Source organism: Ursus arctos, unplaced genomic scaffold (genome assembly GCF_023065955.2).
Source record: "Ursus arctos isolate Adak ecotype North America unplaced genomic scaffold, UrsArc2.0 scaffold_11, whole genome shotgun sequence".
Taxonomy (NCBI): domain Eukaryota; kingdom Metazoa; phylum Chordata; class Mammalia; order Carnivora; family Ursidae; genus Ursus; species Ursus arctos.
Genome location: NW_026622775.1, coordinates 25,738,556 through 25,751,752, shown reverse-complemented (window position 1 = coordinate 25,751,752; position 13,197 = coordinate 25,738,556). Strand labels below are relative to the sequence as shown.

At 36.2% G+C, this 13,197-nt stretch overlaps 1 pseudogene; it reads right to left on the bottom strand.

The window, feature by feature from the left end:
• Positions 1-2,498: 2,498 nt before the first annotated feature.
• LOC113255795 (exportin-4-like) lies at positions 2,499-11,991 on the bottom strand (annotated as a pseudogene).
• Positions 11,992-13,197: the final 1,206 nt, after the last annotated feature.

Sequence of the window (13,197 nt, the reverse complement as noted above, 5' to 3'; positions counted from 1 at the left end):
AGATTTGAAATCTCATACATAATTGGTCAAAATACAAAATGATATAAGCATGAAAGATAATGTGTAGTTTCTTAAAAAGTTAAACATATAACTATGTATGCATTCCAGCCGTATATATAAAACAGTTTTATTCAAATTACTAGTAGCTGGAAACTACCCAAATGTCCTTCACCTGGGAAATGGGTAAACAAATGGGGGTAGGTCCATAATGAAATGCTACTCTGCAACAAGAAAGAGTGAGCTATTGATAGACAAAATAAATTATCCATAGTCATAAATTGCTGGTGTTTTTCAGAAAAGATAAAAGTGGCTTTCAAATCTCATCTTCTAAGATACTGATTTGCAAATGGAATTGTGTAACTTCAATAAATATAAAGGGTCATGATACACTGGACACTATATAACTCTTTGGTGAAGTAATATTTTTTTTTAATCCCTGATTTAAAAAAAATAGAAATAGATACTGAAATTTTTAGAATTATCCAGAACAGGGAATGCTGCTGCCTTACATAATGGACTACAGATTCTTAGAGGGAGCTAACTCAACTAGCAAATTCATATTAATTTGGAAACCTAAATAAGTCTAAGCTAAGGATATTTCTCAATTAAAGGATTAATTAGCATTCCACTTTAAATCAATCTCTTATTTATTTGGGTAGTGCAAATGGGTACCAAAATGTAATTCTGTCTATAAAAGTAAATAATAGGGGCACCTGGGTGGCTCAGTCGTTAAGCGTTTGCCTTTGGCTCAGGTCATGATCCCAGCTTTCTGGGAGCGAGCCCCGCATCGGGTCCCTGCTCAGCGGGAAGCCTGCTTCTCCCTCTCCCACTCCCCTTGCTTGTGTTCCCTGTCTCGCTGCCTCTCTCTCTGTCAAATAAATAAATAAATAAATAAATAAATAAATAATAAATAAAATCTTTTAAAAAATAAATTAAATAAAATTAAACAATAGTGTAGCTAAACATGTAAACTAAGCACCCCACCTATGTTACACATCAGGAGTGGCTGATACCTGTGGTTAGTATCTTCAGTTGCTATCCAGAATATAATCAACACTGTAATAGTAATAGTATTCACCCTTACAAGCCCCTAAATCTCTTCCCTCTTAGACATGGATTTCCTCGCTAGTCACCTCAACAATAGAACAGGAGAAAGAGGCATCCAGTGTCTACTAGGTACCAGATTCTGTGTAAGAGGGACTGATATCATCTAATGTAATCTACATAACATCTTTATCAGTAAATTTATTCTCTATTTTTAAAATGTGGAAATTGAGGTTCAGAGAGTTTATCTTATCCAAGTTCACATACCTAGTAAGTGTTGGAGCTTAAAATCCACATGATAATTGTTTTCATATCTCCAAGACCATCCCCCTCCAACTTGAAGACTTTGAAGAATATTTGCACAACGTTTCAGCAAATCGATTTTGTTAATTTCATGTAACCAGCAGGGAAGGGCAGCAGAGTGGCGTAACAGAACCTCTGACAACCTAGGTATAAATTTATAATGAGAAAATCATTTTAGCACTTTTTAGCTAGATTGTATTGGTAAAATTTAGGATAACCTATCTAATCTATACAATACATACACATAACCATATATTTTGCAAGATAGAACACTTTCAAACACTGTCTAATTTCAGGCCAACTATTCTTTAATACATTGGATGAATTTCAATGAAAAGTTTGAGTAATTATGAGTAATTAACATTAAAACTATCTTATTTTAGAGAGTATTCTATTTTTTAAATCTTGTTTCACCACATATTGCTGACGTCTGTCTCTTTTTCATGGTGAGAGACTGAACTGGCTGCCAAGACAAAGAAGAGAGATTACAGAAAGAAAAAAAAAAAACTCTTTATAGTCTTATAAACAGCATTTATAAGCCTGAATTTTAACATTACAATGGAGTAATTACCTATTGGGAATGGAAAGAAGTAATAAAATATGTCAAGTGATAACTCTAAGCTATTACATCTCCTTTTAAGAGTTTATATAGTCTGGTTTGCTAGTTTAATTTTTTATGTAACTATTCACATTTGAAGGCTAAATCAGCCTCCACTTGCAGACTCAAGGCTGTTTAAAAAGTTTTTTTTTTAGAGTGAGGCACACTAAGACCCCTATATCTCTAGGTCTACCATATAGTTGAGATATTTTCATTTACCATGCTTACATTTAGTTCTTTTCTTAACTAACCAAAGTAACAGGGGGATTCCAGCATGGATATGAGTGATCCTCTCCCCATAAAGATCACAACTTTTACAATAAAATGGTATCTGGTAAGAGTTATGTCCCAGGAACTGCAACAATTGTGCTAAATAGACTGCTTTAATATAAACTTTACAGTTTGTGTATGTGCTTTTTTTTTTTTAAATAGGAGTTGTGATTAATTATGATACATTAACATTAAAAGATTGCTTTATAAACAATCAAGGTTTACAAAAGTCATTTGAAAAGTGGTTATTCCAAGTTTTTATTGATATGGGTAAAATAGTGTCTCATACCATGCTTTCCATAATTTCTCTGCCATCTATGCTGTGGTGCCTGGGTTCCAAATGTATAAGCCAAGGAATACAATCACGAGTATGTTTCTGTCCATTTGTTCCAGTGTGCTGGGATATGGGGTGGGTGTTTAAAATCTTTAAACAATTTACGCACTCTCCTGGGAATTGTGAATAGATAGTATTTGCTCCGTGGTGTTTCTTCAGACCGTGCGCCGTGTGTACGTTGCCAGCAGGGGTGTACAGTGTTCTGCAGCAATTCTTCCTAGGACTCCCACACAGCTGATCTGAAAGTTGGTTTTCATCATCCTCCTGATGTTTACTTATTTCTTCTTCCTCACAAGAAGCCACACCATTTGCAGTCCAATTTCTTGTGCCATCCGGAGCAGCTAGGTAGCACTGACTATAGGAATTGAAAACTTGAGCTGCATGTTGGATAAAAAAGCCTTTATGGAAATGTTTCTCATCTTGGATCCAAGTTAGCAGGGCTCCAGCAATTTCTCATACATCTCCTTGTATACCACATCATCTTTATCAAAACTTCTTCCAATATAGCACTTCACCCAAAGAATAAGTGAGGTGTGTGAAGCAGTTAATAAAGGAGAAAAGTTCATTTGGAATGGCATTTAAAAATTTGGATAGAATACAGTTATGAGGTTGCTGATCAATGCTGGAGAATCCCACAACTTCCAAATCTTTTATTTCAATTCCATTGATAGTATTCAGTAATCCTTCAATAATCAACTTGCGATCTTACATGGGGAGTAAGGGTCCATGAAGAGATACTAACTGTGTACAGCATTGCAGGGAACCTTGTGCCATATCTGAAAAAATCTCTGATATTTCTTTCCATGTACTAACAGGAAAACCTTCATAACTCTATTGTCCAGAAGAGTCTCCTGCTTGGGCTCTGCTGGCTTTGACAACACATTTGGGAGGATTCAAACATAGCTATATGGTGTCTGCCCAAATTTGGAGGAAGAAAGTTCCAGCTAGAGGCCTGATTGCGAAGTACAAGGTAACTGCTGAAATATCCAAGACATCTGAGTATTGAGGTTGCTTCTGCTGATGAACTCCCGTAGAACTTCAACAGTTAACATGAAGATGTGACAAAGGTCTTTTTCCTGAAATACTCTCCTGTAGTACTCCTGGAATCCCACACTCAATCCAATGTTGCTCATGTTACTTGAACTTGAGTATTCACTGCTTTCGGTGTGGCTGTGGCAGCTTAAAACAGAACATAGACCATTTTGCTTTCTGGTTTTTGTTTTTGTTTTTTAATTAAGTGACCTTGCTTTAGCACCACTAAGAGGTTAGTTCCTCTCAAAATACACCTCAGGCAAGTGGCAGCTAATCACCATTAAAATTTTCAAAACCTTTCCTCCCCCTCTTCAACTGCTACTTCCAAAGCATGAAGCATGAAAAACGCTTGCAAACTGTAAATCTTGACCCTTTTCCTAAGTGACAGAAATCTGCACTGTGTATGCTGACGTTGTTCATTACTGACCCTGGCAGGTGGTTCCATCAGAACACTGGCCACGTTCTCCCTGAGCACTGCGATCTACAGCTTCCTGGCAGCCATGATGCTCTCTCCTCAATCACGTGGCATGCACTGCATTATGGGAGCGGGCGCCAGGGCTGCCCCATCACGCTCAGACCCCAAACCTCACAGGCTGACGGGGGCTGTCGCAGCTGCCGTCCCCGCGGTCTGCGCAGTCCTGGTGGCTGGCCTGGCCTCCCGACGCCTGGGGACAGAGAAGGAGATAAAAATTGAGCTGCCGTGTTGGGGAGCATGAGCCAGGTTGTCTTGGAGTAGGGCGCCAGGAGAGGCCACCGTGGTTGGCTCAGATGATGACCAGTATGTACTGTTTTATTTTTGTTTATTTGTTGTTGTTGTTTGTTTTTTAATTAACATAAAATGCATTATTTGTTTCAGGGGTACAGGTCTGTGATTCATCAGCCTTACAAAATACCCATTGCTCACCACAACACATACCCTTCCCAATGTCCAATTTATTTCTAAGGAAATTAAAGATTAGATAGATGAAATGATATGCTCTGGGGACATGTTAAAACTTAAATTTAGGGGCTTCTAGGTGGCTCAGTGCATTAAGCATCTGCCGTTGGCTCACGTCATGATCCCAGGGTCCTGGGATTGAGCCCCAGGTTGGGCTCCCTGTTCAGCCGGGAGCCTGCTTCTCCCTCTGCCCCTCCCCCGACTCATGTTCTCTCTTGCTCTCTGTCTCTGTCTCAAACGAATAAATAAAAAATCTTTGAAACAAATAAACAAAAAACAAAACTTAAATTCAAACCTGAGGTATGCATGACTGCAGCTCCTGGGTTCCTTGATTAATCTAGTTCTCAAATAACAATCTACTTCACCTAAAGAGATTTTAAGATTTTGAAAATTTTCGTCAAATGCTTCTTTTACAATTAGCCCTGTTTTCCAAACCTGTAGGTTTCTGATTTCAGGTATAAGAGTATTTTAAAGATTAGCAAAAACTCCACATATAATTGTTAGTTGGATGAATAAATCTCTTATAATCCCATTCTTTCACTGATGAGGCAATATGTAGTTTTTTTTTTTTTTTTTTAAGATTTATTTATTTGAGAGAGAGAGAGCGAGAGAGACAAAGTGTGCACATGCAGGGGCGGGCAGAGGCAGAGGGAAAAGCTCCAGCGGACTCCCACTGAGTGCAGAGCCAGCCTCAGGGCTCAGTCACTCCACCCTGAGATCAGGACCTGAGCCTGAATCAAGAATGGGATGATAACCAGCCCAGCAACCCAGGTGCCTCTAGGCAATATGTAGCTTTAAAGAAATTAAAATTATATTCTACATTCACATAGTGCCTTATGGAAACCAAATTAGAACCTAAACATTTTGCCTCAACTGGCTGTATTCTGGTTAATAACAACAGTAACAAAGATACTACAAATACAGATAAATATAGTAAAACATATTACTTAATTTAGCTAAAAAAGTAATGATTGCATAAAGTAGTGGTTGACACATATCACCTTTGACTTGGAAAAATTCTTCACAGATTATGACATTAGGAGAGACATAGAAAAATGTTCCTATGGCTCAGTGAGGTAACCTGACCTAGGCTACCTGTGCCGAGAGGAGACTGCTACAGGGGTGGCAGGCAGATGAGGCAACTGGCTACCCAGGCCCTGCTTGACCACCCCACGGGCTGAGAGGATCAGTATCTCAGCACACGTATAACCAGGCTGATAAAGATTCAGCACGCTTTTTGTATGGGCACATCGTTTATTAAAATATTACCATTCTTCTCCTCCAGTTGGTAGTCTGTTTCCCAAATCCCCTGAGTGCCCCTCCTACAGAACTGGTCTTTCCAGTTCCAGATCTCTACATTGCCCTATCATACAGAAACAAAAGGTAAACTTTAGGTAGCAGGATGCCTCCAGGACTGGTTTCCTTGTTCATCCTCTGCCTGTGACCCAGCACTGTGTTGGACAGTGTCGTCCTACTAAAGATTTTTGATTATTTATTTTGAATCCCTGTTAGTCATTTTGATATAATTAAATGTTACGCAAAGTTATTAGCTAACCATTTAATATCTCTTAATAATACAGTAATACAGTTATAAAATACGATGCATAAGATTTTTAAATAAATTATTACAGATAATACAGAGATAATCTTAAACATCCCTTTCTTCATCCCCAACACCCATGTTACCTAATGGATCCTGCACCAGATTACTATGTGATACCTAACATGTTAAATCTGAATGGAATCCTATCATGCATAACCCTTTATTTTTTATTTAAACATTTTTTTTCAGCATTTAAAATTCATCTCAATGAAAGTTTAATATAGGTATCTCTCAGGAAAATTCAACTGATAGTATTCCTTATAGAACATTTCAGAAGAAGCTTCATGTTCCTCAGAATATGAGCTTGATGTATTTAGTGGACAAAGTACATATTTCATTCTCCTTTAAATTAAATCTTTTGTGCTAAATAAAAAGGGGGAGAAAATTATGTATGTTCAATTAGATGTGGATAGTCTCCTATTGCAGTCTTTTTTGTGGATACTTTTCATGAATGGTTATTCTGAATAATGTTAGGATAAAACTAGTGATGATATTATCCAATGGGGAAAATAACAAAATAGATCAAATCTTACATTGTTATATTCTGTCACTTATTTCTATAAGTTCCAATAAAATATAGTCAGTATGTTCTTTATCTTTTCAGTGTATTTGGGAAAAAAGGTTCATCTTCATGAAATGTCTCTTTTCAACATCATACTGTGGAAAAGGACACAAAGTCTTTGTTACTAAGATGTTTCTGTTATAAATATTATATGGTCGAAAATATAAATATTTGACATTTTTAGGTTATGACTTGATAAAATTGCTTACGTACCAGAAGAAATTATCTAAATTTTAAAAATATGTCTTTAATTAAAGAAAAGTCCTAAGGCAAAAAACAGAAAGATCAGAGATGGTAACATGAACCGTACAGATAAAATTAAATTTGTAGAGAAATCATTAAAGGAAAACAAAAATAATAAAAACTGTAAAGGGTTTTTTTTTAAATAATTTTTAAATAAATTTAAGACAAGTAAACTTCAATACAGTTTTAAATTCTACACTTGATTTGGGTTAAATGAAACCAAATACAGGTTGCTGTAATAGGGTAATTATAAATTTCTTTAGGAGTTTACTGGAAAGAAACTAGCTGTAATGATGGGTAAGTGATTGATATCAAAACTAATTCTATGTCTAGGATGCCCAGAGGTCATCAGATTAAAGGAAGCATGTTTTGCAAAAAGAATCTGGGCGGGGATCAAGAGGTAAGTGAGAACATGGGGAACGGACGTTGAGCTGCCTGGAACTTAGATTTGGGAGTTAACAGAATGGGAGATGGTGTTGAAAAGGGAAAACGAAGTTGGGTAAGTAATTGAACAGGAACAAAAGTAAATGAAATGTCTTTTTTTTTTTTTAAGATTTTATTTATTTATTTGAGAGAGAGAGAGACAGAGTTAGAGACAGCATGAGCAGGGAGAAGAGGGAGAAGCAGGGAGGAGAGGGAGAAGCAGGCTCCCTGTTCAGCATATTTCTGTAGCCCTGACTGGGGCTGGATCCCGGGACCCTGGGATCCTGACCTAAGCGGAAGGCAGATGCTTAACTGACTGAGCCACCCAGGTGCCCCAGTAGATGAAGTGTCTTAAAAACATATTGATCAGTTTGATTTTAAGTAAGAAAAAAGAGATGCTATTACAATGTTGGAGGAACAACATGATCAAATTTGCTTTGTGGCTGAAGGATGAGACTGTATCAATGGGAGTAAGACTGGAGGCTGAAGGATAAAATAGAAGGTAATTGTGGGAATTTAGGTAGCTATAATATTAAACTAAGCTGAAGTGCCTGCTATGGGCAGTGGAAAGCAATAGAGATTGGAGGGAAACTAGAAAACAGAATGAATTGCACTTAGCTACTGCTTAGAAGAAGAGGTCTAGGGGAAGGGAATGAAAAAAGGTTCTTAAGTATCTAAGGTCCTTTCCAAAGGAAATGTTGTCTTTTCCTTACTATCATTTGGCCCTTTTATTTTAAAAAGTGTTTAAAATGGGATCTCATTGTTGGCTTAATTTGCATTTTCTTGTTCTAACATTAATAGAGCATCAGAGAACATAGAGATAGAACATTTTCCAAAATGTCTATCAGTTGTTTTTACTATTTCATAACATGAAATCCTCGCCTGTTTATCAGTGAATGTCTGGAGAGGGGGAAAAATAATATAATCATATATTTAAAGATACCTGTTTTTTATTAAATTACCCCAGACTGTTTTCCCAATACTATTATTCTAATTATTCTAAATTTATATTTTCTTTTTTATCTAATTTTCCTTAGGTAATCTAATTAATCTATTATTTCAAATATTTTTGATCATATCTAACTGAAAAAAATTCCTCAAGTTCCAATTTTTAGTAACTATTTCATTCACAAAATTAGAAAATATATATTAAGCACCCATTATGTGCCTGTAACTGTGCTGGGCCTTTAGAAAGACTTTATTTACTCCCAAGTAAATAAGGATTTATGCACAGAGTACCCCATTTTGTCTCCATCATGGCAATATTAATAACACTTTCATCTTGACATTTAGTGCATTTAATTAAAGTCACCACTTTATTTTTTTAACGACTACTCCAGGCTCGTGGAAAGCTAGTGGTAAAATAGCTTTTACTCAGTAACTATAGTTACTGTACTAAAACTGTGATTCATATTTAAACCATATGTGCTTATTTCAGTCTTTTAAATAGTTTCTGATGTTGATGTCCAGACTTTCTGCAACATAATGACCACTATCAGTGACATCAAATTTTGATTTATCTCCCTGTGAAACAGAAAAGAACTTTCAATGAGTGCTGTGTATCTGAGAATTCTTTTGCCTTCTTAAATGTTTGACAAACTAATTGCTGGTAAAAGTCTTGATTAAAATGTTAAAGTCAAACTGCTGTGGATGTTACTCTAATTTAGTAGCACTTAGGCTCTTTGGTTTCTGAGTTTAACAAGAACCAAAGAAAGACTTAGATTCAGCTAACTTAAGTAAACAAAGGAAAGAGAATTTATACAAAGGATGGTGAAATAACTAAAGCTAAACATTCTAGTCTTAGGGAAGATGATAGCTCAGGGCAACCCTGGGAATGCCAGCAGGAGTTTGGGCAGTCTCACCAGAGTAAAGCCTTAAGATAATGTAACTTAATAAATCTTCAGCCTCTTTATTATAGATTAATATTCACAGAAGTACATATTATCTGAGTGTCAGGGGTAGGAGATATTTTGATTGAACCAGTTTGCATCACATACTGCCTCTGTCTGTTGTCATAGAGATTGGGATCTCTTCCTAGGAGAAGAAGGGGTAATCAGCAGGCAAAAACAATAGAACTTTTCTTACGTACCCTACCTGTCCAAAGTCGTAGGCAAGTACTAACCCACTCCTTTTTCTATATATACAATTCCTAAAACGTTCGTGTTTTACAAAGTGTGTCTCACGATTAAAAATAATCTTATTCCATTTATAGTAGGTGAAAACCAAAAGTGATTTTTGACTTAATGCTTCCAAAGATGACGTTTGTGTTTTCTGGGTAATGTCTATTTCTTGGGTTCCTCTGTCATTATAGCATCTCAATATTCTGTGATCTATGGACCAAATCAACCAGCATACTTTGTGTTTAATAGTGGACAAAAGCAAGAAAAAGGAAATATATGTAAAAGAGTAAGCAATGCTGCAAAAGTCCATGGGAAGTAAACTTGTCACTGATTTTTTAAAAATTTCTATTTCATATAATTTTATTTTTGGCCAGAATAGTCTCAGGTCATATTTCTTTATTTTTTATCTTGTGAGTTGAACTAAGTTATCAATCCCTTGTTATTGGAGTCTCTGTGGATCCTATTACATTGTCTTATTTAATATTTAGTACTAGGCCTGTTATTACATGGAAACATTCCAGAGTATTACTTGGATTCTACCCATATTTCTGTAGCAAAATCTCTATTTCTCTTGATTATCAGTTCAGTCATTCTAGTAAAATATGTAACCCTGTTCTAGGAGAATCGAGAAGATATGCTTGTAGAAGTATCATTTTGCCGGATTAAATATCTATCTATCTATCTATCTATCTATCTATCTATCTATCTATCTATCTATGTATCTATCTATCTATCTGGAAGACTATAGGAATTAATCCTACAGTGCAAAAAACAAGATTTTGAGATGTGATATTAGGGGTAAGAATGAGAAGTACCAAAACCTTCTTCTAACTTTATTTGCTGAATTCATCTGTTCAGAGATTTAGCATTCTGGTTAAGGAAAGGAGAGCAACATATATTTGTCCTGGGTTTAGATTATAAACATCATTGTGCAGAAAAGCCAACTTCACTTCAGTGTTGTCTCTCCTGGAACTACACCTCAATCTGCATTAATTTTTTAATAAAGCCGGTTGCTTCTGTCATTGGAGTAGCAGAATGAATGGTTTCAAAACTTTATTTCTTTTATTTCAACTGGAGACAGTGCTTGTGGAATGGAATGACAATTTTTGAAGCATTTAGTTAGTCCAAGTTTCGAGGTTCCTGAACAAGTATGCTTATAGTCTGAAAATAAAATCCACATCTACGATAAGTTTCTGTCTGATAAAAAAAAAAAATCTTCACCACAGCCCCCACCTGTGAAAGGGTTCTAATGTACATCTTGAGGCCACCATGTAGCTGGCTGTTCACCTGAAGTGTGGAGACATATTGAGGAATAAAACAATTATTTTTGCTGGTAACTACACGTTCATAAGTGTCTGTGGCTAGGTCACCCTGAGAAGAGGAAAACTATTTTTAAAGTTCCTTCTTGCCACCACACACATTTTAATCATGAGCTCATTATGCAAGTCTTGGTGTCCAGGGGAAAGAAGATAGCTGATATCTAAAAAGTCTCTTATCATGTACACCTGATTATGAAGGTATTTTTCTACAGTAGGAACAAATGTATTTTCATGTTCTGGGCCTACTCCTAGAGGTGCTACTACAGGGCTCTTCCAAAAAATTTCTTGAGATTAATTATTTACTGAAATTGTTTGGCTTTTTATTTGATAATAGCATACATTCATAAAAGTACACAAACCATCTGGGCACAGCTCAGTGAATTTTCACAAACGGCACATCTGTACAAGCAGCACTGAAATCATAAAATAAAACACTGCACGTACTTCAGAAGGCCCCAATATACTTTCTTCTGGTTTCAATACCCACAAGAGTACCAGCCCTCCTGATTTCCATTATCATAGATCAGTTTTGTGTGGTTTTGAACTTTCTATAAATATAATCAAATAGGTTTTTTTTAATTTTATATTTTTAAAGATTTTATTTAAAATCCAGTTAGTTTACATACAGTGTAATGTTAGTTTCAGGTGTACAATGTAGTGATTCCACACTTTCCTACAGTACCCGGTGCTCATCACAAGTGCATACCTTAATTCTCCTCACCTAGTTTACCCATCCCCCCACCCACCTCCCCTCTGGTAACCATCAGTTCGTTCCTATATTTAAAAGTCTATTTCTTGGTTTGCCTCCCTCACTTCCCCCCTTTGTTCATTTGTTTCTTAAATTCCACATATGAGTGAAATCATATGGCATTTGTCTTTCTCTGACTTATCTTATTTAGTATAATTCTCTCTTGCTCTATCCATGTTGTTACTAATGGCAAGGTTTCATTCTTTTATGGCTGCGTAATCCATTCATCATTCAATGGGCAGTTGGGTTGTTTCTGTAATTTGGCTATATTTGTTTTCCTTTTTTTTTTCTTTTTTCTTTTTCTTTTGTGCCTGGATTCCTTAGCTCAATATTGTATTTGTGAGATTTATCCATATTGTCTTTAGCGACCAATTATTTAATCCTTTTCTCTTCAAGTTATCCAACCAAACCCTTACCATTGCCCAGAAATCAACATAGAGTCTTATTCCAGGCATCACTCCTTTTAAACCCAGTAAATGTCACATTCAAAATTCTACTTCTTATGAGAATTTTCCTTTTTCACTTATGGTCAAGGCCACTCCTACGAGAGGAAGTCAAAGTTGTCTATTTCTGAGTAATGACAAGTTACAGAAAAAACATGTGTTTATTTTTTTATATTTATAATTTTTAATTTTTGCTCATACAGTTAATAGTTATCCCTTATAGTTTTAGTTTGAGGAGAGGCGAGGTTCTGGGAGAGGAGATGGTGTACTGAACCTGTGATAAACCTATTCATATAACTCACTTGTATCGTCAGAGGGGGCTAGGGACTTTCATATACACATGGGCAAATAATGGTGGAATACTTCTGGTCATGCCCAAATGTATGGTTAGGCAGATCGAAAAGCACTGAGAACATGATGTACTTGGGTGTTCCAAGTCAGCATGTTCAATTTTCCCTGAAGGGCCAAGTATTATTTTTATTTTGTTTGTTTGTTTTGTTTTTTAAACAAACAAATTGTTTTTAAAATTAGAATATTTAGAATTGTTAAAGAGACGTTTTTTGAAAATCCAAATCTCAGGATTACCTGCTGTCATACTCTTTATCAGTGTGTCCTACTTGATTCTGATCTGCCATCAACACTTTTGTCAGCATTGGCTTTGTTAGGTCATGAAGAAAGAGTGATAGAGCTGCTGACTCTAGTCTTGACCAGCTCAATTGCTTTCTTTTTCTCTGAAATCTAGTAAAGAGTGGAAGATTTTCAAATAACAGAGTACATGGTAAAAGTAGAAGAACTTTTTTGGATGTGAGTTTAAGGAACAACACAGCTTCCACTTTAGAGGAAAAATGCAAACATGTGGAGGTCTGCAGAATTCCCACAAGTCATGTACATGCCCTGTATGATCTATCCCCCTTAGTGTGGATGGAACTTTTGAATAGGAGATCTCACTACTGTTATATGGCAAACGGGTGGGCCCAACCTAATCAGTAGAGTCATTTAAAACTAGAGGAGGGTCAAAAGATAAAAAGAAAAAATAAAATAAAATTATAAAATCAAAATTGAGTGCTTTCCCCAGCTGAATGCAGAGAAGGATGTCTGACGGATATTCATGTGCTGGCCTGAAGGAAAACAATAGATTGGGGGGCCATGTGGCAAAGAAATGTGACCTCTAGGCTTTAATAATGGTAACTGCATGACACCTAGCAAGAAAACAGGGAC